Source organism: Rousettus aegyptiacus, unplaced genomic scaffold (genome assembly GCF_014176215.1).
Source record: "Rousettus aegyptiacus isolate mRouAeg1 unplaced genomic scaffold, mRouAeg1.p scaffold_m13_p_4, whole genome shotgun sequence".
NCBI lineage: Eukaryota > Metazoa > Chordata > Mammalia > Chiroptera > Pteropodidae > Rousettus > Rousettus aegyptiacus.
Window position 1 is genome coordinate 59212466 of NW_023416307.1, and position 23486 is coordinate 59235951.

General features: G+C 36.2%; 1 protein-coding gene and 1 pseudogene across 2 annotated transcripts in view; one reads left to right on the forward strand and one right to left on the reverse strand.

Moving 5' to 3' along the window:
* Positions 1 to 12519: 12519 nt before the first annotated feature.
* Positions 12520 to 23486, forward strand: part of ZBTB20 (zinc finger and BTB domain containing 20) — a 736649-nt gene continuing 725682 nt past the window's right edge. For both annotated transcript variants that reach the window (XM_016137771.2, XM_016137793.2), the window contains exon 1: positions 12520 to 12616. The gene's annotated coding sequence lies outside the window, so the exon portion shown is untranslated. The remainder of the gene's footprint in view (positions 12617 to 23486) is intronic.
* LOC118602117 lies at positions 19835 to 19953 on the reverse strand (annotated as a pseudogene).

Consider the following 23486-nt stretch of genomic DNA (forward strand, 5'->3'; position numbering starts at 1 on the left):
TGAAAATAACTAAAACACTTGACATTTATTATGTTCTTTCTTGTCTTTTGTTATATGTTGCATGCCTGACTATTTACTGAGATTATCAGTTCTTTGAAGGCAGAGGTATTTATTATGTTTCTTCCCAAAGGAGCTAGCACAGTCTTCCCACACTTTGAGATCCTCAGGAAGAACATATTAAATTGTAGTGACATCCAATCCCAATATTCTTTCTAAAACCAATTTTAAAATTATCCCAAATGTATTTGTTATATGCTATTTTAATGAATGACAGCTGAATTTTTTCTTTCAGATGCGGTATGTCCTATAAGATTTCTTCTCAGAAAGCAGAAAGAACAGTTTTGCTAATTTGTTATTTTCTCCTGCATTTAATTTACTTCCACTAGAGAATAAGTTAGCAACTTCCTCAAACCACTACTATGTATTCACAGAACCAAATGTCTGCTAGAAAAATGTTTTGTCTCTTAATTCTTCACATAAATAAAAATTATGCCTGGAGGTGAAAAAATACTATGGAGAGGTACAGAAAATATCATCTAAGTGTACTGTCAGCTGTTTGAACTCCCCACCACTAGCCACACCCACCTTGGGAAACAGAAACAGGGGCTAGTGGAATCTTACCTTTCAGCCTTCATCTCCACATTGTATTCTGACAGCACGCTAGAGGCTCATCATATATAAGTATGTAGAATAACTTTACAAGGCTTAAGTTTTTCTCAAATCTGTGATGTTTTGACATTTCAAACTATTAATCTTTAATAGAAAAGATAAATCAAAGGCAGGTTACCTTGGAAGTATTTTATTTAGCAATATTCTTAAATTACATCTCATAACTTTGATCTTTCCCTAGAAATCTATACTTAAATCTAAAACTTTTACAAAATTTTAAAGCTTTAACTTTAAAAATAATAATACTCAATAAGGATTCAAGAAATGCAATAATACATTTTAAAAATGTATTCAGTATCAAATTATTTGTATTATTTTTTGTAATTAAGAAAAAAAATAAAAAGTATATATTCTTCCTAATACCAGAGACTATCCTGTCCTTTCATTAGAATTAAGTCCCTGTATGAGCCATATATTTCTGTCCTTTGAAAGCTATGCTAACTAATATTTTATGAAGGAATTGAGAGAAACTATCTTTTTCTACCAATTTTTTTCTAAAACATGATTTATTAATCTCTTGCAGCTTTCATTTCCAGAAAAACAGATATGGCTTCTTTCTGTGTGAGAGACACTACTGCTATAAATCTCAATTTTGCCCTCCCACTGGAAAATATTATCTAATCTTTTCATACTCTAAATAAAAATTCAGCTATTAGTGTTCAAGATCAAGAATTCTGTAATGTAATTTTTCTGGTCTATGTGTCCATGTCAGCAGACAAGACTAACTTCCATCCAGAATATAAAATAGAGCAATTGGAGATGTGACCTACAAGTATATTATAGTACACAGCTATTGCTTGGCCTGCTCCCCAGATTCCTCTCAGCCTATGGAGATGCACTCATTCTCTACTTTTAGTTCAGTGGGGCCTAGATGAGCCTGAGACTTGCATTAGCTAGTGAAATTCTCCTAGTAGGAAACTCACACTGTCCCCGGACTTTTGCTGGGACAGGAGAAATATGCATTCGGTCTTTCTGTAATTGTGGGTATTTTTATGTCGAGTATCTATCTCACCTCTCTCCCATTACTTGGCAGCCATTTGTCTTTGGTGGGACTGATACAACCCCCAACTCCAGAGATGGGTCCAGATTAGTAGAAACCAATCAGTTGAGTTCCAATCTCTCTTGCCATAGATATTGGTTTTAGGATGGGCAATGACCTAAGTTGGCCCTCACAGAATGAAATATAGGACTTCTGTCCAATAATTGGGGAGAAAAATGTGTTCTCTTACTCTGATTGACATGGTGTGCATCTGGGAGGCATACAAAGAAGGGCTAAAAGAATCCCAGACAGGTTGATCGAATTGCATTCAAGTACATCTAAACCACTGCATTACATCTGGACTTCTGTTATGTGAGCCAGTATATTTATTATTTAAACCAGTTCGTGCTCCAGATCATGTATGCCTGATGTTCACATTACTGTCTTTGCCATCACATGGAGATAATCCACCTGAACATACAGTCAAAGTAGAGAAAAGCAGAGCCAGGAAAGACAGAAGGGAGACTGACTGTTGGTAACATCACTTTAGGTTTCTTCTTCATATGTAATTTAATAGTTTCCTTTCTTATTTAAATTACTTTGAGTTGGATTTCTTTTACTTTTAAATATGAAATCCTAACTAGTTCAGTAGAGTTTCTGGTTTGTACAGTTTACTGGCTCCAAGACTGGATTATTCTCCCATTGAAAGGGCCATCATAAGAACCAAATTTCAAAATAAAACAAATAAATATCACAATCTTTCAGAACTAAATTGAGTATAATATAACCACTGGTCAGAAAACCTTAATTTATTAAGGCAGATAACTAATTTGCTACTGAAATGATAGTACTGATTTAAAAATACAGAAAAAGTTTAAAAAATGGCTTAGATAAATTCTATCACCCTCTAAATATCTGGTTAGGTAATGATTCTATATGCTCCAATTGGATGATTATTATCTATATTAGATTACAGTCTCCAAAGAAGGCTCAACACCACCACAGAAATAAAGAAAGATTATATGAATCAAAGTCAAGAGCACTGCTAGGCTCCAGTACTAAAGGCTAATATTTTTAACATGACACAAAAGGTTTGACATCTCTATGGCTTCATTCTTCTTTCTGCAGTCATTGTTTTTGAAATCTCTTCTCTTTGGGTGCTGTCTTTATGGGGGTGAGGAATCCTAGTCTGAGTTTTTAACTTCTCCCATGCAACTGTTACTGTTAGAGCAGTTTCGAGCCCCTCTTTCCAAAGGTTTTTCTACCCCATTACTCTCAATCCCCATCAAGGAAATCAGGTAAGCAGGACATCATTTAATGGTTAAAATAGGGGTTGAAAGAAAGTAGCTGTATTAGATAATATTTCAACCAGCCTATTTAAAAAACTCACATAAATCAATTCTATCCTCAAATAAAGGATACCTCAACTGTAACCTAGGTGTCAGTTATAGTAAACTATTTGGCCTTCCCTGAATTCACTATGCTTTTTACTTTGCTAAGCTTCAATTCCTCCTCTGTATTAATGGATACAATAATTATACTTAACTCATAAAGCTTTTGAAAAAATTAACTGTATATACAATCCCTAGGCATATGGTAAGAATTAGATATTAAAACACGTGCCTACCATGGCCCTTATTAGATTGTGATAGAATTACCACATTTCTTTTAGTAGACTCTGTGATTTGTGAGGGTAAGACCCTGACTAATTTGTATTTATACATGCAATATTTAGCAAAATTAGGAAGTTCTCAATAAACATATGTCCAATACATAAATAAGTGAATGTTTAGCATTCAAACTTCTTTTGGCTATGAGGGAGAATAAGAAAAGACTTTTCCTATAAATATTTAAGCCATATGTAAATCATATTTAAATCATCATGTATAAATGCAAATATCAATGTAATATTGTGATAATTTTCAAGATACGTGCTTTGCATTCCTTGCAAATTCAAATTTTATATTATCTCTGAATTTGAAGGGTAGGTAGTACAGACAACAAAGAACACAAGCACTGATCTAGTATGTACAGATTAAAGTAAATAAGGGTGTTCATAATGAGAATGAGAAAGTAGATCTAAATGTCCCTTCTCTCCTTTCCCTTGTTCTTCATCTCTTCTACAAAGGAAATGAAATTTACTTCAGGCACATGTACCACTTATTTTACACTACTGATATAGAGAAGCACTAAAATGACTGAGGATTGGCAGGAAGTAGAAGAGCTAGCAAGGTGTTCCTTGAAAAGGCCAGTGTATGCAAAACAGCCCCCAAATGCCAAAGGAACTGAGAGACCGAAGAACCAGGCAGACAAGTCTCGCTTGTCCATTAATGAGTTTAATAAGGAATTTACACAGAAATGGGTCCTGAGAAGCAGGACATTCAGATCTCTACATCTTTACCTTCTAGACCACCCTCTTCTATCCCCTCTTAGAGATGCTTGGAAAGGAGTGTATGGGTAGTCAGGGGAAGACCAAGAAGCTAGATACTGACAAGCCCTGGCGCCAAGGAGAGCTAAGATATAGATAACATCTAGGGCTCCTTGCCCCAGAGGAAGGAGTAATGGAAACTTCATGACTAGCCTGAAACCTCCATACACATTCCAGAGTCCACTAGGGGAAAGGGTAAGGGGTCAAAGGTCTGGCCTCATTCACTCAGAAGTTAAGCTGGCAGATTGGTTTCAAGATGGAGTCAGTTTTTCAAGATGGGGCCAGCTCTGTCCACACACAAGGGTTGTGATTATATGCTCTCGGACTTATTTATAAGGAACCATTGCTTTGCTTGTCCTCCAAATCTAAATCATCCCTTTTCCTAAGAATATAACCACCTATTGAAAGTGTTTAGTTCTTAGTTGTTTTCACTAGTACTGGTCTTTCATTCATATCCTTGACAGTTTTTAAAGCTCTAAGTTTAAAAAGCCAAGCTTCTGCCCTATAGTGAGTTTATGAGTACTGGTCACGGCGACAGATGTTTATGGATCCAGTGAAAAAACTTCATTCACAATGACAATACTGCAATCTCACAATATTGAACATTACTTGAAAAGTGTATGTATAGCCTATGAAGGCTTGAAGGAAATGTTAAAATTAGAAGGCAAGGAAAACATTTTTCATGATGACTAGTTTAAAAAATAGAAAAAAAAACTCTTAGTTTTTGGGGGGTTTATGGTCTCTAAATAGGCCAAGAAAATCAAGTTAAACATAATATGTTTATATATTGTTAAACAAATTTATTGTATTACTGTAAAAGGGGCTGAAAATAGGTATCACTTTTGTTCAAACTAAAAAGTTTATTATCATTTTCCCTTATGGCTTCTGTACTTTCCAATGATTTTTATGAGGATGGTTGTTTAAATTTGAAACTCAGGCATCCTGTTTTGAAACTTAAAATGTCCTTGGCATTTAGAATATCATTCATTTAGGTGCATTCCATAAAGTGGGAAACATTAAAATTTTCACTAAAATGTTGAAGAATACTGGAGTTACTAAAAAAAGTTTTAAACAAATCTCTGGAGATTTAATAAAGAGCAGATTAATTTCTACACAAATAGTTTAAGGATGCCTGATATGAGAAAAGAAACCAATCTCTCAAATTTCCTTTATGTTTTTCCCTACAAGATGATGATCTTTAGTATTTCTTTACCTATAGGTATAATCTACTTTGGGCAGAGTTCATAAAGCTAGCTACATTTGTTATAATGTAAAGTCATATTCTTCAAAAAAAAAAGAAGTCACCAAAGGTCCTTTTGTTTCTTTTTGCCATAACAAACGCACAAAAAATAAAATAGCTATTAGAAAATGGACTTACTGCATTTGTGGAGGAAAACATAGAAGGACCCTGGCAGAGTTCATGGCCTTTCCTCTGACTTTAGCTTCCTCACTGTGATTCTTGATTAGAGGCTATTGCATTTTCCATTGGCCTATGAGAGATACGTAATTACTCCTTGAAAACTGAGCTATTTCCAAACTGAAGATGACTGCATAATTTTGAAATATCTTAAAAGAACAGATTTTAGGTTTGTTCTCTAAAAAAAATTTAGTAATGTAAAAATCCTCCTTGCCATATCTACCTCATCCACCCTAACACCTCCCGCATTCCCCCAACTTCAAAGGTCTATACATGAGGAAATAAGTCCAGGAAACTTGGAGCTATAGAGTGGTTTAGTCCTTGAGTTATAGAATTGCTATGTCAGAAAAATCTATTCAAGGATTATTGTTAAAATCTAAGGAGTTATGTCTAGAATATTAAGTTGAATTTTAAAAATGAGAGCTCTATATTCCTTTGGCTTTTTTGAGAGTATAATGCTGAGAGTGGTAAGAGGCCTTTTGTGTTAGGATGAATAATTGCTGCCTTACCTCCAAAAATGTCCATATTCTAATCTTCAGAACCTGAGAATGTTTTACATAGCAAAGGGTACTCTGCAGATGTGATTAAGGATTTCAAGATGGGGAAATTATCCTGGATTATCCAGATAGACCAATGTACTCACAAGAATCCTCATAAAAGGGAAGCAGGAGGAGTAGAGTTAAAAAAAAGATGTTAGAAGTAGAGAGAGATTGGAAAATGCTATGCTGCTGACTTTGAATATAGAGAAGGGGACCATAAGCCAAGGAATCCAGGTGTCCTCTAGAAACTAGAAAAAGCAAGGAAATAAATTCTCCCCTGGAACGTCCAGAAGGAACTCAGACCCGTGATACCCTGATTTTAGCCCACCGAGATTGATTTTGGACTTCTGATGTCCAGAACTGTGAGATAATAAATTTGTGTTGTTTTAAGTCACTAAATTTGTTGTAGTTTGTTACAACAGCAATAGGAAACTAATACATCTTCTCTAGTAGCTTTCCAATATATATCAGGTCTATAGATGATTCTTTAACAGTAGATGTGGTTCTAGTGTTAACACTGAAGAATTCACCAAACAAAAGAGCCTCAGAGAGGGAGAACTTTGCTGGGTAAATCACATTTAAATGATTGATTGCTCTTTGATATAATTGTAAAACTTTCCCTAGATGAAATGTGATCTATTCAGTGACAGAAATTGCAGCAGACTTTAGGGCAATGAAGGAAAGAATTTCTTCCTTACTTGAGGATTAGAACAGAAAGCCTATAGGAAAGGGCTTGTTCTGGCCCAGAATGTAGTTGAGGCAAAAATCCTGATGCAACCACCCATCCTTTACATGGATAGCAAGAATAAAAGATTTCTCTCTTTCTTCCTCACTCTAAAGATTTCTATAATGAAATAACTATGAAATTTTGAAGCACTCACTTGTGGGTCCATAAATTATACTGATATAGGGAAAGGGGTTTTTTCACCATGTCTGACCTCTAAGAAATCAAGGTAGGACTACCTATGATGACACATGTGTCAGGCACTGAAGTACTATTTACCTTACAGAGAGACCCATCAGTTTTCAAAACAAACACTGGATAGAAGCAACAGCATCAACATAAGCCATCCCTGGTGAATAAACCAGATATTCTGGGCATGATACAGTAAGTAGGAATGACACTTTGGGCTTAGTAAGTATCTCTGAGAACCTAAGACTTAACATTGAGAAATCCTGAGTTGGGATAAAAGACATCCTTGCTCCTATTGATGATGGTTAGGAATATTTTATTTGAACATTAAATGATATGTGACCTGGTTTTGTATGTGCAGCTTAGTAAAGTGACATATATTCATTTATAGGGGTTCCAGTAATGATGAAGTAGCTTATATCAGACTAATTTTGTGCCAGAAACAACTATAAAAGCTGCATAAAATATAGATATAGAAAACATTTGTTTGAAGACAACTGACGCTGATTCCTGAGAGAAGGGAAACATAACAAGGAGTGCTCTGAAGTCATTCTAGCCTTTTTCCTGAGGCATTTCCTAATTCATGAAATTAGGGAATAGATTCTGAGTAAAAAGCTACAGACTCCCTGAGTAGAGGCAAGAGAGGATAGGTTTTGAATCTGCCAAAGTGGTTGAAATTTGAGGGGCAAAATTTCAGAGAGGAAGGAATGGCAGAGAAGTAAGCCCAAAACTCGGATTTCGATTTTCCCTTGAGTTTGTGAATTTCTAAGCTGTATATGTAAAGAGTAACACCAACAAATCCATCAGAAAGCAACAACTATGAGGCTAGAGCTGAGCAGAAATTTCTTGCTTGGGAGACAGATGATGGAGTTCAGAGATTACTAAAACAGAGGAGAATTTGATAAACACTCAGACTTTCATTTGAGACCCAGAAAGGCTATGCCTGTGGAAATAAGTCTGGTTGAAATAAGACCTACCCAAATAAACACTAACACCAGCCTTCTTCAGAATCCACATGATCTTCCTGCATACAATCTGCCACTAGAAGCAAACTTAATCTCCATAATTGTTCATCACAGTAGTTAGCATTCAGTAAAAAATTATGAGCCACGGAATGAATGACTCAAACCAAGAGAAAAACAATAGAAACAGGTCCACGGGTATGAGAGTTTTACTTAAATATACTAAATAAGTATATTTAATGTTTAGAATAAGAGGAAACAATGGAGAATTTCAGCATAGACATGACTCTATCAACAGGAATCAAACAGAAGTTCTACAACTGAAAAATACTATATCTGAATTAAAAATTTCATATATGAAAACTTTTGCCTCCAGAAAGGATGTAGACAGTAACAGGTCATAACTCTCACTTGAACTAGAAAAAAAAGTCAGATAAATTCAAAACCTACTTTCAAAATACCAGAGACTTGTGGACACAGAGAGGAATTGATGAACCAGAATACCAGAGTCAGAAGATGCACATTCAACAGATACTCCCCAGGAAAAAGCAGCTGGCAAATTCAGTTTACCTCTGAAAATCCGGTAAAATATAAAGAAAGGGCTTTAGACTTCTGCCACAGTGTGGATTTGGGGGTTCAAGGCAAATTTTATATAAATCTCCAGAGCAAGAATAAATTGTATTACATCTGGATTACAAGTGGATTTATGGAAATCCCCCTTTTGCCACTTTAAATGCAATGGTCTAATCTTAATTATTGGCACATTATCTTATCACATTTTGATGTTTAACTTCACTATGAAAGGAAGACTCAGTTTTTAAACATTCTATTATTGGCTATTAGGTTATTGGTGAGGACATATATAGAAAAGCAGTAGTGTCTTTGAATAAACAGTAAAAATATCAAGTGATGTGTATTTCACGTGTGTGAAGAAGGGTGGTAAGCTAACATAACCTTCAAAGACCACCTCAAATTCCCACCTTCCACTGAGATTTCTGATTTTCTACCCTCCACTCCTCAATATGCGAATAGTATTTCTTTTCTGATCTCCCAGAGCACTTTATTCCATCATCAAGACTCTTCTCATTTTGGCTACTAATGTAGTTTTTCTCATGCATGTGTCTAATTAGTGCTCTTATTAGAATCAAAGCCCCTTGAGAGCACGATCTGATTTGATTAACTCTTGAATTCAGTACAATGATGACTATAGGGTATTACATATATTCCCAAATTCTTGAGTTAGGAGTGAGGAGTTGTTTATACCATATATGTATATAGTATAATAATTTATATCTTTTCTTCTCTCCCAATACACAGTGATCTCTTTGGAGAAAAAAAAAATGCTAAATCTTGTCTTAGTTTCTAAGTTCTTGACTATTTTAAATACTCAATAAATATATTTAGTATGAGTAATACACAGTTCATATTTTTGAATTAATAAATAGCATAGGGAAGAGGCACAGACTTGAGTTTGAAAACAAGCTCTGTCACTCGTGACACAGATAAAGCATTCAGTCGAAATGTCCTCATTTGTAACATAGGGAAAGTATATTTACTACTAGTTTGGTCTCTCTTGAAACACTTTTGAAGCTTTAGGGACTACAAACTGTTTAGGATCTGTGAAGGAACTAGGTCAGGGGACTAACTGAAATTTCTTATAAAGTCCTGTTCTAAACAATCATCACTTTTATCTTCATTTTCTATCAATCATGCCTTCTTCATCATCCTCCCAGGCTTTAGTACATCATTCTTATTGTATCATTTTCCTCAATTCTGATAATTGCTAACCAGGAAAACATGTTTATTGTTCCTTGACATAATTATGGCATCTTTGCTACAACTTTTAGGTTGCTTGTATACATGTGTGGGGTTGATGGCTGAGGCATGTGTGTGTGTAACGTAAAGACTTAGGCACTCCTTAGGGACAGAGCATTCCAACTCAGATACTAACATTAGGAGAACGGGATATAAATAATGATAATTTTATACAGGAACGTTAATGTCCAAGGCTTTATCTGATCACCAATATTTGAATTAGAATATTTTACACTGCTTTTCTAATGCCTAATTGCTATAATCCTAACAACTCACATGCCAACACATTGAGTAATACCTTTAAAACCTCGTTAAAAAGGATGAATTTTAAGTAGTACTTCGGGGAGCGTGGCCACTGCCACTTGGAAAAATTATAGAAATAACTAAACACCTTTGTCAAATTTTACTAAACTTTCTCATTTGAAACTGATTATTGTGTATGTCACTATATCGCTTTTTAGCTAAGATTTATAAATCCTAAAATGGTTTGGCTTCCGGACTCAATAGCAATTTGTACACTTTACTGGACTTCAAATCTGACAACTGTTGCAATGATTTGTGGAATCTGAGACTCTCATACATATATTCCTCAAAGGATATATATAATAGTATTTATGAGGCCAAGGCCTTGTACATTTTTTCACCAGAGCCAACTTACTTTGCTTAGATTCTGCCAAAGACACCCTAATCAAAGCCAGACATCTGTGCGCTTCCTTAAAAAGCCCCGTTTTAGCAAGAACCCTAAATCAGTTTAGCAAGACCACCTCCTTACCCCCATATCTGATCACTCTGGATATTTGCAGGTTCCTCATCCTCCATCCACCTTCAGGTGATGTCTGACCCCTCCCAACTGTCTTCAGCAAGAATCTGGTTAGGTCGGCTAAGCCAGAATCTCATCCCTACCCTCAGTTCCCTTACCCCTAATGTTTCCTTAGTCATTTTCCATCCACTGACCCATCCCCCCCACCCTCCCCTCCTCATCCCCGCCTCTCCACCCTGCTCCCGGGCTAAAATTTCCAATTGCCCATTCTGTATTTGGAGTCCAACCCAATCTCTCTCCTCCACTGCAAAGTCCCGGTGCAGTTGTCTCTAATCCTATCTTGATAATACTGAATGAAGTCTGCCTAAGCATCTTTAACAAGTACCACAAATAATTTTTTCTTTAACACACGCTGTATCCAAGGAAGCCTAGAATAAAATTCAGAGGACTTAACCTAAATCTATTGGAAACTATACTTCAAATGCATGTCCTATAAAAAATATTGTTCTCAAATTCCAAATACAGTATATCCTTCATTGGATGCAATTTTTGATAAAGTCCCATACTTCATAAAGTTGTTGCTGAGTTTCCTAAAAGGTGCAACTTTTGGACCCCCCTTTTTTTAGTGAAAGGGGAATTTTCCGTTCTCCCCTCCCCCCCCCCTCAATCTTAGCCTTTTTTAGGAATCGTTTTTAGGAATCTTTCCTGAGCCTTGAGCTTTATATTTTTCCCCCAATGCCTGAGGATTGGACCAATACTTGGTAAGAATTTGGCTCTGGGGAGTGCTATGCTGAATGACAAATGGATAAGGATAAAGGTTTTATTGAAGCATCTGAACCATATTTAATTTTCCGTGTTCCTTTATTTTGTTCCTTAGCCCTGAGTACATTGAATTTTTGGGGCTCCGGTTGGGTCGTTTGTACTTGAGACGTTTAGTAATAAGAAACAGTCTACTTTTCCCGTTAAGATAACATCTTCATTTATATTAAGGGCGAATTATGCCTAGCTGTTTTACATAGCATTTTTCTAAACCTCCTGAACGAACAAATTTTCCCTTTTAGCTCTGGCATTGCTTCAGCGGCCTCTGGTGACCCCACGGCTTGGCAACCGGCGCCCCACTCCGCAGGAAATCAAGCTTGATGCAGTGTGGCGGTGCGTGCCGCCGCCTTGCCAGACCCTCTCTCCCACTTGCCCTCCCACTGCCCTGGATCCAGCTTCCACACTGCTGCCTCAGCCGTCTGCGACAGCGACACCATCTCCTCCCCTCCTGCGGCTCCCCGACAAGCTCGCTGCGCCAGACAGCGGGTAACCGCCGCCTCCGCTGGGGCATCCCGGCTCCATAGGCCTAGCGCGCTCCAGACACCTGCCTCTCACTGGTCACCGCCGCTGCCCCTCACCCTACGGCCCCCTCGGCAATTGGCCCCAGGCCGCCCTTCGTCATCCTCGGCCTCTTGTCGAGTCCCGCCTCCGTCGCCGGGTCATTTAAGTTTATTACAAATAAATAAATAAAAGAGGAAATAGAAATGCGTAGAAAGTAAAAGCAGTCGGGAGGGGACGGGGGCGTGGAGGTTAAAAAGGGAGGAGGAGCGGAGGAGTAGACAACCAAACGTGATCGCAGCCGTATTGACCAATCACAGCTCACTCCAGTTCGGTCTGACGGGCTCTCTCAACCAATAGCCTTTCACCTCTCGGATCAGTGAACGACGAGAAATGACTGACCTCTCCAGACTGGGCGAAGGTGCGGCAGAGGGGGGAGGAGGAGTAAGAAGACTGTTGACCAATCGTCTGTTAACAATTCTCTGAGCGAAGTTTCCGCTCCCCAATAGGTGTTTGAAATAGCGGATTGGGCCTCTTCTAGTCCAATTGAAGGAGGTAGTGATGAGGGAAGAGGAAGGTGAGGGCGGGGACAGGGGCGGGGAGGAGGAAGAGTGCATTTTGTTTATGGGCGGCAACCTCACGAGGAGCGTCCCATTCTTATTGGCTCACTGAAGCCGAGAATGGCATAAGAGCAACCCAATAGTGGGGAAAGATAGAGGGTTCGCGGCGTGAAGCGCCCAATGTGGACCTTCTGCTGAAGAAGTAAGGGCGGGGGAAGTTTAGGAGTTGAGGAAAGAAGATTAAAGAGCGCGAGGAGGTAACGCCAAAAACTCTAATTTGTCGTAGGGCGGACGGGCGGGAGGGGCGTGTGCGTGCCGAGAGGGATGAGGCGTCCGCGAGGCGCTCGAAGTGGGGGGCAGCGGGCCGGGAAAGGAAGGGAGCGGCGTGAGCTTGGGGGAGCGAGTTTGAGTGGCGAGCCCGCGGGCTGTCGGCTGGCCGAGCGCGCGCCCCTGCGCCCCGCCCCACTCGCGCCTCCTCTCCCCGGGAGCCCCTCCTCGCGCCCGGCAGCGGCGATGTCCTCACCCGACCTGGCGGGGAGGGAGCGCGGTAGACCGGTCTCGGGTCCCAGTGGCGGGCGGGGCGTCCCGCAGCTGGAAACGTGTCTTCTGCCTACTTCTCTCTACTCCCTGCGCCTGGAGCTGCCGCTTCCAAGAAGAGGAGCTGAGGGGGACTAGCCTGGGCTCACGAGCTGCTAGAGGCGCCCGCTTGTCTTCCGCCCCCCTCCTTGTTTGGCCCTCCCCCGCTTGCCTTGGCTCTCGCGGTGTCTGGAGCGTCTTCAGAGAACTGGGGGGCGGGAGGTGTCCTGGCCCCAGAGCCGCTGGACGCTCCCCCCAGACCTCGGAGCTACCGGCCCCCGCCTGCTTTGCTGCTACGACTAGAGAGGAGGGTCTTGGGAAAGGAAGACACCGTTCTCTCCTCCTTTGGGCCCCTTTGGAAACATTAAAAAATGTTTACGCTTTTCAGTAGCTCAGATAAAACGGTTGGAAGTTTTTGAAAATTTAAAAGAACTGCACTCGCACGTTGTTTGATGCACAACTATCTGTTTGGCTTTCTGGTCCTCTCTCTCCACCCACCCCACGCCCCCTCTCCCGAAGCTGTTATCTTTTCTAAGGATGCTGAGGAGGCAGGAGGCAAGGATTTTTCTAAAAGTTCTATTGATAAACACACTTGCAAAAACATATGCTAGGCACACACACAAACTATAAACATTAGCTAAAAACACAATATGGCGTACAGCTACATTTTCCAGTGCTGTTATCCGCTGATCTAACACTGAACCCAGTTGAATGGGGTCAATAGCAGGATGATAGTTCAATAAAAATCTGAACGAAACAAAGTAATTTGGTAGCTTGTGGGTTACAGTCCTCAATCAACGTTGGCTCAAGCTAAGTTGATCCTGTTAACTTTCTAGACATGTGAAAATTGTAGTTATTACTTACCATTAAAAATACCAAAATTTATGAAGTGAGAGTTTTCTCATCGTGGTCACGTGTAAATTTCAGCTAATAAAATTAGAGGCCACTCATCGTCTAGTTTTCAAGTGAACTCAAATCTAAAGTTACTGTAGTAACCTGTTGCTTTTGGAAATTTAGAAACAAGGTATAACGACCATTTTGTAAAATTCTGTACCTGTAAACACTACATTTAAATGGTAATAAATTATTAACATTCATAAATGGTTTAGTTTCCTACCTATTGCTCCTAATTCCAAGTACCTTTTGTTATCACCTGGGAATAATTAAGATATAGCCTCCCTTCATCCCCTGACCCCACACGTGTAAATTTGACCAATCCAGATTTGGCCGGATTTATGTTTTACAACTAGGCGTTTCTGTATTTCCAGGAAAGGAACAACAGCAACAAAACAAATAACAATTACATTAATTTTTCACACCTTTGTTTTCTCTTTGTCATTCATGTTTAGAATGTATGAAAGTTGTCTATGCATGTATAATGTATGGTATCACTATGCCCTCTTGTGAATAGTACTCTCAAGAATGTTTTTAGAACTGACCCAGAATAATTGCTGATGTTGCTCATTGTTCAGTGCTCAACATTGTTTAATTTCTAAAACTGGGGCTGTGAGTTCCATCGAGCTCAATTTTGGAGGACTTTAGGCTTGAGAATACATTGTGCTCAAATAAACTGATAAGAAGAAAAAAAGTGAGTTTTTTAGAAATTTATTAGGTACTTAGTATAGTAGTTGGGTATTTGGTTTTGTGATTTTAGATCTCACAGGCCTTTCGTGTATGAAGATCAGGAGACATGTTAACTGGCTACTAGCCTCCAAAGTAATACACCTTTTCATGGTGAAGTCCTACTTTCAACAGGCTAGAGAAAGAAGTTTAAGAATTGTCAGATTTTACCCATTTCCAGGAAGAAGTCTTTATGTTTACATAGTCCAGTTAAGATGCCAGTATTTTAAGATTATTACTGCACTGAGAAAATACAGGTATAATATAGCTACTGAAAGACAATATGAATTTAAGAGGAATACTAAAGGAAAGAAAAAATTTCTTGTGAGGGTTATAATTTGGAGTCTGTGTGTATGTTTAGAACTACTAGTTGTTGATGTGTTGCCCGTTCCTATGTAGTTCAGAAAGTTTTTGAGGCCCATATTCAACCACTCTTGCTGTCAAATTAATACAATTCGACTGCTTGGCTTAGGAATAAAATCCAAGAAAAAAAGCCACTTTAAATGAATTGTTTTTATCTCGGTAGTAGAAGTCTTCAGAAGGCTTTCTAACCAAATTGGACTTTCTAGAAAAAAGGCTGGGTTAGACTGAATAATTAGGTCTTTTTAGAAGAGCAATAAAAGATATAACTAAGTTCCTTTAAAGGATCTAAGATTTGTAAATGAATTAAAAATTATTCCAAATATTTTATAATGAGTGGTAAAGAGAGACATAAAAAACATTTGGAATACAAAAGTGGAGCTTGATGGGCTCTGCTATAGTTTCAGATATAATCACTTTTTTTCTGAAATGGTTGTTTAAATTAAAGAACTTTTTTCTAGACATTGTTTTGTAGACACTTGGGAGCTAACACTGAACAAGAGATAAAATTATCTGCCTTAGTAGAGCTTACATTCTAATGTCACATATACCTTTGTGCTTCAGGTTGTTAGGAGAAAAGATTTTTGGATGAAACTTCAAAACCTAGCTGTTTTCTGTTTTAGGGATATATTTCAAAAGAACTTAACAGAGTTTGAGGGGCAAAGAGGTGTTTACCAATTGCCAGTGATAAGAAAGAACTTACTTTTGTTATTGCCATGAAACATTCTGTGTACATTAGTTTTTTTTTTTTTTTTTTTTTACAGAATAGGGGTTTTATTTTTTTTCCATCATTTTAAGCATGCCTATAAAATAAATCTTACTTTATATTTAAAAAATCTCTTTTAATGTACTGTAAAATTCTCATGGAGCTTTGGTTAGCAAATTGTGGTAAAACATAAGCTAGAACATCTTAATTTCTTTTAGTTAGAATTTGATGGAGGAATAGGTCTGAAAATCAAGTGCCTAAATCTTTTTCAATTGTAGTTTTATCAAGATGGAAATTTGTTGTAATTAATTTATAGGTGACATTAAAGGGAGAAAAAAAGAGAGGCCTGCAAAAAATGCTTTGTTATTTAAACCTTTCTTTCAAACTACAAAAGCATTTGATTGGCACTTCGGCTGATTTAATAGACCATTTGTAATGCAAGAAGAACATTACAGAAGATTTTAGCATTACTTTAAATCTAATCATTTAGTCTGTAGGTGTAAAAACCCTAGGTTTCTAACAGAAGGAAACTTGGTGCCTGGTTAAGGGAGTATATTATTTAACGCTGAGTTTGTTTCTTCAAGTAGTGGGTGTCTCACCTTTCCAAAACCTAGTTCACAGTTCTCAAATAACAAGTTCTGATTTTCGTTATTTTTCTTTGTCACGTTGAGTCTTATTTTGCCAGCCAAATATGAGTTCAGTTCTTAAGTAGGATAACTTTTTTTATACAATCCCTGCATTTCCACTCTTCCTGTCCCCTGCTGTGAAGGGCTTGTATTTCTATACCTACCGTTAGATCTCTATTTATGCTAATTTGTAGCATAATCACCTCTTCCGGGAAAGGTTCATATTAATGCACTTTGGAAGGCTTGAAGGTTGCCTCTGGCTGTTTGTATACAGTACTGCCAGCAACTGAAAGCTATAAATAGTAAGATTTAGGGAGAAAAGCAGAGGCTATAAGTAGTGGAATATATTGTTTTAGCTGAAATCTTTTTAAAGAGCAAATTGGAAGAATGATAGAATGTTAAAAACTAACAACTTTTCCTAATTTTAGTGAAGATGAGGATGATTGATCTATGTGTGTTTATGTGCATGCAAGTATATATATGAGCAGTTTTTGAACGAAGGCATATTTCAGTACTGGATAAATATAATCCCAGTCCTGCCTTGTGGTCCTTGACATGGAAGGCTTTCAAAGTTCCCATGACATGGAAGGCTTTCAAAGTTCCCAGGTGATTTTGTTTAACTTACTTTGTTACCATAACATTAGTCTGAGCAACATAGAAACACAATCTAATTAAATCTTTTTAAATTTTATAATAATATTTGATTCAGAGATATTTTGGAAGTTTTTTTAAAAGCATAATTACCAAGCAGCCCATAAAACAAATGAATTCTAAAGTGAAGAGTTCTTAGAAGCCTGGATCTATGACAGGTCAGTGTTTCAAAAAGAGATATTCATAGGGGAAAAAAAATCGACATCTGTCAAATTTTTATAGTAATAAAATAAGCACGACTAATTCTATTACTATTCATATTTTTAAGGTAAGTGTAATTATGTGTACAGTGCATTTTAAGTCAAAATTTGGGGTGTTTATTGGCTAGACACAGTCATTTCTTTGCCAGAGATACTAGGCTGTGTGAGGGCTAACCATCTGTCAAGTGATAGAGACAAAGAAAGGTTTAATATCATAGTCTAAAATTTCCACAAACTTGTTTTGAATTGTATTGTCATTTTGTTTTGGCCTTCATACTTTGTGTTGAATATGCACTGGGTCAGTCACCCCACTTTGTTTTATGAACAAACTATTCAAGGTCTGGATAAGGTTATTGTCTCAGCTGATGTGATCTAGAGGCAAGATAAAATATGTTTTGATTTTGCTTTTATGTAATGATCAAAAACTCACAAGTGGGCCACCCACTAGCAGTTACACAAATGATTTGAAGCACACTTATTTTTACCCACCCATTCCAAATTTCTATGTTTTAATTCTTTTGCTTTATATATTCAAACCTAGTATCTAAAACCCATTCCTGAGCTGTTTGGAGGGTGGGGGGAAAGTAGCAACAGAAATCCAGATTGCCTGTTTTAGGTACAATATGGTGTGATGTGAAATTGAAACAGCAGATTGGTGAGAAACTTTAGTTTCAAACAAATATAAACTAGTTTGTTCAGTTAAGTCATACACAAAACAGTAGTCTCTATTGACAGGGCAACTTTTTTTTTCCGGTAATTTCCACATCATGAGGTCACTGTGGTTCTTTGGGCCAGTATTTCCAACGCATCATAAGGAAAAAAAAGCCCTAATATTGCTGATTGTAATGATATACTTAGATATGGCAGTCTGAGAAATTATTTATAGCAGTGCTAATTATATCAATAAAAATAGCAATATTAATGCTGTGAGTGTCAAAATCCATTCCTGACAGTATGAGGTAAACAGAACTATAGTCAAACAAAGCAGCCAGTCTGTCTCTACTGTCAGCTCATGAATATGCACTTCAGGAAAAATATACACACAGTTTAGAGAATTGGGTGTACTGATTTAATCTTTTTCAATTACTTTCAACTTTTTAAAAATGTTTTTTATTTCTGTTTCACACAATATTAAAATGGCTTGGATTTTAATTTCAAAATTCTCGGTACCTGTTTTCTTACTGTTACTAGTAAGTTATTAGAGACATTTATAGTTAAGTGCTCTAACAAAAGAAAAAATATATATATATATATGTATATATATAAAAAACACTACTGCCTCTTCCCCCAATCCAATAAATCTCTGGCTTCTTTTAAACATTAAAAAAATCTTATTCCATGCTTTTGATTTAAGGAAATGCATAAATTTCCTTTGTTGTTTTTGTTACTTCTAGTCAGCTTTTAGAACTTTATGGTATTTAAACGTACTTCCTTAGGAATATAAAATCAGGTAAGTGGAAGTCATTAAATTCAAAGGTTTTGACCTTGAAAGGACAGCATCTAACTTTTCAATTAATCCATCATATATTAGATTTTATTCTTTATTTCACGTTGTCAAAAATCTCATGTAGAGTTTGGAGAGATTATTCTAGGTCTGGTGCTGCCACTTACTAGTTGTATGGTCTTGGTCATGTCATATAATCTGTTGGGATCTCTCCCTTAACTTGATCTTCAGGGTCCCTTTCAGCTCTAATAGAACAATATGTTTCATTCAACAATTGAATATTATAGCTTCAGATAATATTACTGGAAGTGACGTTTAGGGCAGCAGGAAAAGAGAATATGTAAAATATTTGATTTGCTTTTTACTTTTAGTCCTTGATAAAAGTTTCATTTTAATACTTAACAGATGTCATAGCAGTATGAGTATAGATACATAATATTAAGTGCAAATACATAATATTAAGTGCTTATAATCTTTTATAATTGGTAATTGTAATAAATTTATTCATTTACATAAGTTTTTCACCAATTCACCTTCACTCATGAAGATATATTGGTAATAGAATTTATAAACACGATTCATGCATTTCACTCCACATAAAGTTGCTTAGCTGGGGAAGGCAGGTAAACTTTGTTTCCATGCCTAAGCAAAAAATAAATATACTTTGAGTAATGAGCCATCTCCATATAGATCTTATAAAATTGGTAATTTTTAACTATTGTATTTGATTTTTGATTCTATATTATACCCATCCAGGGATAGATTTACATAAGAGAGAGAAGGTAGAGAAAAAAAGTTGACTGTTTGGATGAAGAATAGGGGGAAGAATAGTATTAGAAAAGACTTTGCAAATACTTCACTGCCATAAAGAGAAACAAACAACTGCACGCAATTTGTGTTTACCTACTTAATAGGTCTTTATTTAAATAGAACCTCAAGGTTTTCATTTAAAATTGAAAATGAAAATTCACTCTCAGTTTCTTTTCAATTAACTCATTCCTTTTGCTGGTATGAATACTAGTGAGAAGCTCAAACCCATCAAATACTACATATTCACAAATGAAAACAGCAATCTGGAAAAAGATATACTATCCCCAGATCCTCCCCTTTCCCTACACCCACCCATAGCCCTAGATGTTCCTGTTAATGATCATAACATAAATATATATATACATATATATGTGTACATATATATATTTTTTTCTTTTTAGGCAAGGCAACCCTTGCTTGGCCTCACAGATTGCAAGATCTTGTCAGCTTATAATCCCTTATTTTTTATTTTTTGTTTTTTATACCTACAGCACCTGGTCTTCCTAAGTGGTCTCCCATTCAAGTACTGACCAGGCCCAACCCTGCTTAGCTTCCATGATCAGACAGTATCAGGCTTGTTCAGGGTGGCATAACTGTAGAGGATCATAACATTTTTAAAATCACCTCATAGAATATGTAGAAACGTCTCCAATATATTAGGTAATGGTGACCTATTCTGGCCTTCCAGATGTTTAGCTAATAGATATGGCAAGAAAGTTTAGATCAACCATTAGACACAAAAAGTAGTACGTGCTTCAATGTTTACAAATAAAAATAAATAAATAAAGGATATTTAGAAAGGAAGCTGAGTTTAGACTTAGTTAACTGATACCCAGCACATGTGTTGAGGAATTAATGTAGACTCTTTTTAAAAACATTTGTGCCAAGATAGACTAGCAAAATTATTGGTGGGACTCAGTGAAAAAATACTTTGTTCTTGTACTAAACAATAAAAAATAGCAACCACGACAGCAGTATAGTCAGTGTTTATTGAGAATTTACTCTGTACCAGGCATTGTTTATATTTTCTCAGTGAATTCTATAACACTGTGAGACAAGTACTTTTATTATGCTATTTTTAAAGAGACACTAAGGCTCAGAAAGGTTAAGTAACTTGTTCAAAGTCACACATCTAATATATAACAGCTGGGAATTCAAACTCAAGTCCAGCTTTAGGAACCTAAAGCTCTTAATCACTACCACATCATGCTTCTAATCTGGGACCATTTTTACTTGGTTCGTGCCCATTTTAGTACTGGTAATTTTATTTTAAGAAAGTTATAGTGGATTTGGAGAAGGTTCCAGAGAAGGGCACTAGATGAAAAATATAAGTGGAAGGAGTGAAAATGGTTTCAGAAACTTAACAGCTGGTTTGCATAGTGGCCACCTAGAGTTTGGGACACAAAGACTGCTATGGTTTTGACACAACAAAAACATCATCAATACTAATTTAGAATTAGGCAGTAAGTTTAGGTGCATTACAAAGAAATGCTGCTTAGTACAAAAACATGTGGTAAACCTGAGAGTAGCTGTTATTTATTAAGTACTTACTGTGTGCCACTCAATTATGAAATCGTTTTCTGGGGGAATTTATAAGTCGCTGAGGGCTATCCAGTTTTTAAATACAAGGAAACACCTGTTAGCTTTCCCCAGGATTTAATGGGTGAAACAAATAGTAACTTTATAATAGTAACTAAAATAAATAAATTTTATTTAATTTCATTATGTAATTTAGCCTTTGATCTCCTTTGCACATTCATGGAGTTTTAAACCAGGCTCCACAAGGCTTAAGGTGAAATATAGTCTAGACTTCTATGTAACTTTAACTTTTTCTTAATTTATCACTATACTGAAAGGTTCATTTTTATTTGATACAATAAGTGCATTTCTGTCAGAGTAATAGGCTCAAATGATAAGCTCAGGTAAAGTCAGTGTGTATGAGTTTGGATTATATTTAGGATAACAATCATGAGTTAATGAAAAGGGAATTATAGAAAATTCGAACTGAATTTTGTTATTTCAAATAATTTTAATGACAAACCAAGTACAAACTGACATATATACCATGTGTACGTATATACTCATACCTGTTTATATAAGGTACTAAAAACTTCAGACGTTTTGAGATAATTATTGTTGAGATATATGTATATATATATATGTATGTGTGTATATATGTGTACACATATATACATATATGTATATGAGTTGGGTCATCCGAATGGAGTCGAAGAATAAGGAAAGATAAAAGTATAATACTATTACTTATGCAACTTCAATTTCCCTTATGACAATATCTCTGATATTTTCTTCAGACTTATAAAATACAATGTAGTAATCATTTTGTATGTTTCAAATGGATATGTCACTAAGAAAAATATACTGGGAAGTTAGGTGATCAACATTTAGTTTATACAAGACTTTTCCCTTTAGGTTCATTGTCCTTAGAACTCTTTTGTTATTGTTCTTTTGACATCTTATGGTACCTCGTCTTTTTAACAGCTATGTCGTTTGCATCTTACTTTCCTTTACATATTTGACCCTTAGAGAAATACCTATGAAAATTCATGTTTTCAATAATTTTTCTTGTTTTAGCAAAGGGTCGAGAACAAGGCAGTACAATGTTGAGGCGATGATTTAAGCCAAAAAACAGTATGGGAAAAAATGAACAAAAGTCCAGGCCCTTGTAATTGAGATATTCTACATTATGGTCTCAACATTTGTTATAAAGTAAGTTGACAAAGTGTATAAAAACCAAAAATAAATGGTGATTTTTTTGTAATTTTGTGTTGTGCATACCTCTGCTTCTATTATTTGTTTAATGATAAGTTTTTATTATGCAAAAATGGGTGCATCCAATGTAAAGGGAATTTTATTTTATTTTTTTTTTATATGCAGTCTCTCATGACTTAAATTCTTTGACATTCATCACCCAGGGAAGGTAACATTTAGAATTATACTACATTGAACTGTTGTTCCTTAAGGGCAGGTACCATATTTTATTAATTTTTAAAGTCTTAGTTCTTAGCATAGTACCTGGCACACTGGAGGGATTCTGTGTTGATCAAGCTTTTTTGTAGTGGTCATAGGAAGAGTGCTTTGATACCTGCTTACTAGGCTATCCTATCCATTCCTTTATTTTCTTTTGACTGGCTCAATTTTAGCATTGTCATAATTGTTATTACCTATCATACGCTTTCTTTGTATTTTTCTAAGTCTCAAACATTGTTATACATGCTGATGATCTTTTCTCCTTTTAGATACTTAATGAAATTTTATCATGACAGAAGTTCCAATAAAAATTTATATTTACCGTGATTCAGAAAAGAAATATATCAGATATCGCCCATCAGTAGTCAAGCAAATCTACAATCATTTCAGGATATTGTGTTGAATAGAGTACACAGAATTACATTACCTAGTGATTCAAGGATGAAACCCAAATTTCATATCCTATATGATTTCTATCTAGATAGTAGGACAAAAAACCCACAGCATTTTTTTATACTTAATTGCAGTTGAGATTTTGAACATTCTCTGTGAGCTTTCTAATTCTTAAAGAATAAAGTATAAAATTTTACATAATTTTAAAAAGAGTTTTAGCTTATTTTACTTTATAATCTAAGTTGTTTAGAAGTCTAGTCCAGTGAAACACTTTAATGTTAGGTGATATTACATCTTTAGCTCTTTGAGAAAGCAAAATAAGTAATTGGGCTATGAACAACATGGAAGGTAATGCATGTAACCCACTGTGTAGGATATGTGTTTAATTCCTATATAATGGTGGACATACTTTCTCATATTTATAAGACTTGCTAGTTAGACATTGAGTAACTTACATGATTGGCCAGGGTCATGATTTGTCTTTCTACTAACTGAAACAACAACAAATTGATTTGAAGTTGTTTCTAAAACAAAAGATAATTATGTACTAGAATAATTAAAACTGGGATTGCATTAAAGCTTACTACAAGTGATTAATAGCTGTAGTATATTTTTGGGTCTGTATCTAAGAGCATAAAGAGAACTTACTGTCATTTGTATATATTCAGGAATATGTTTTCTAAGAAAAGTATTGATTCTTAGGAATAATTATAGTGAAGTCTGAGATACACTCCAGACCCACATACCTCC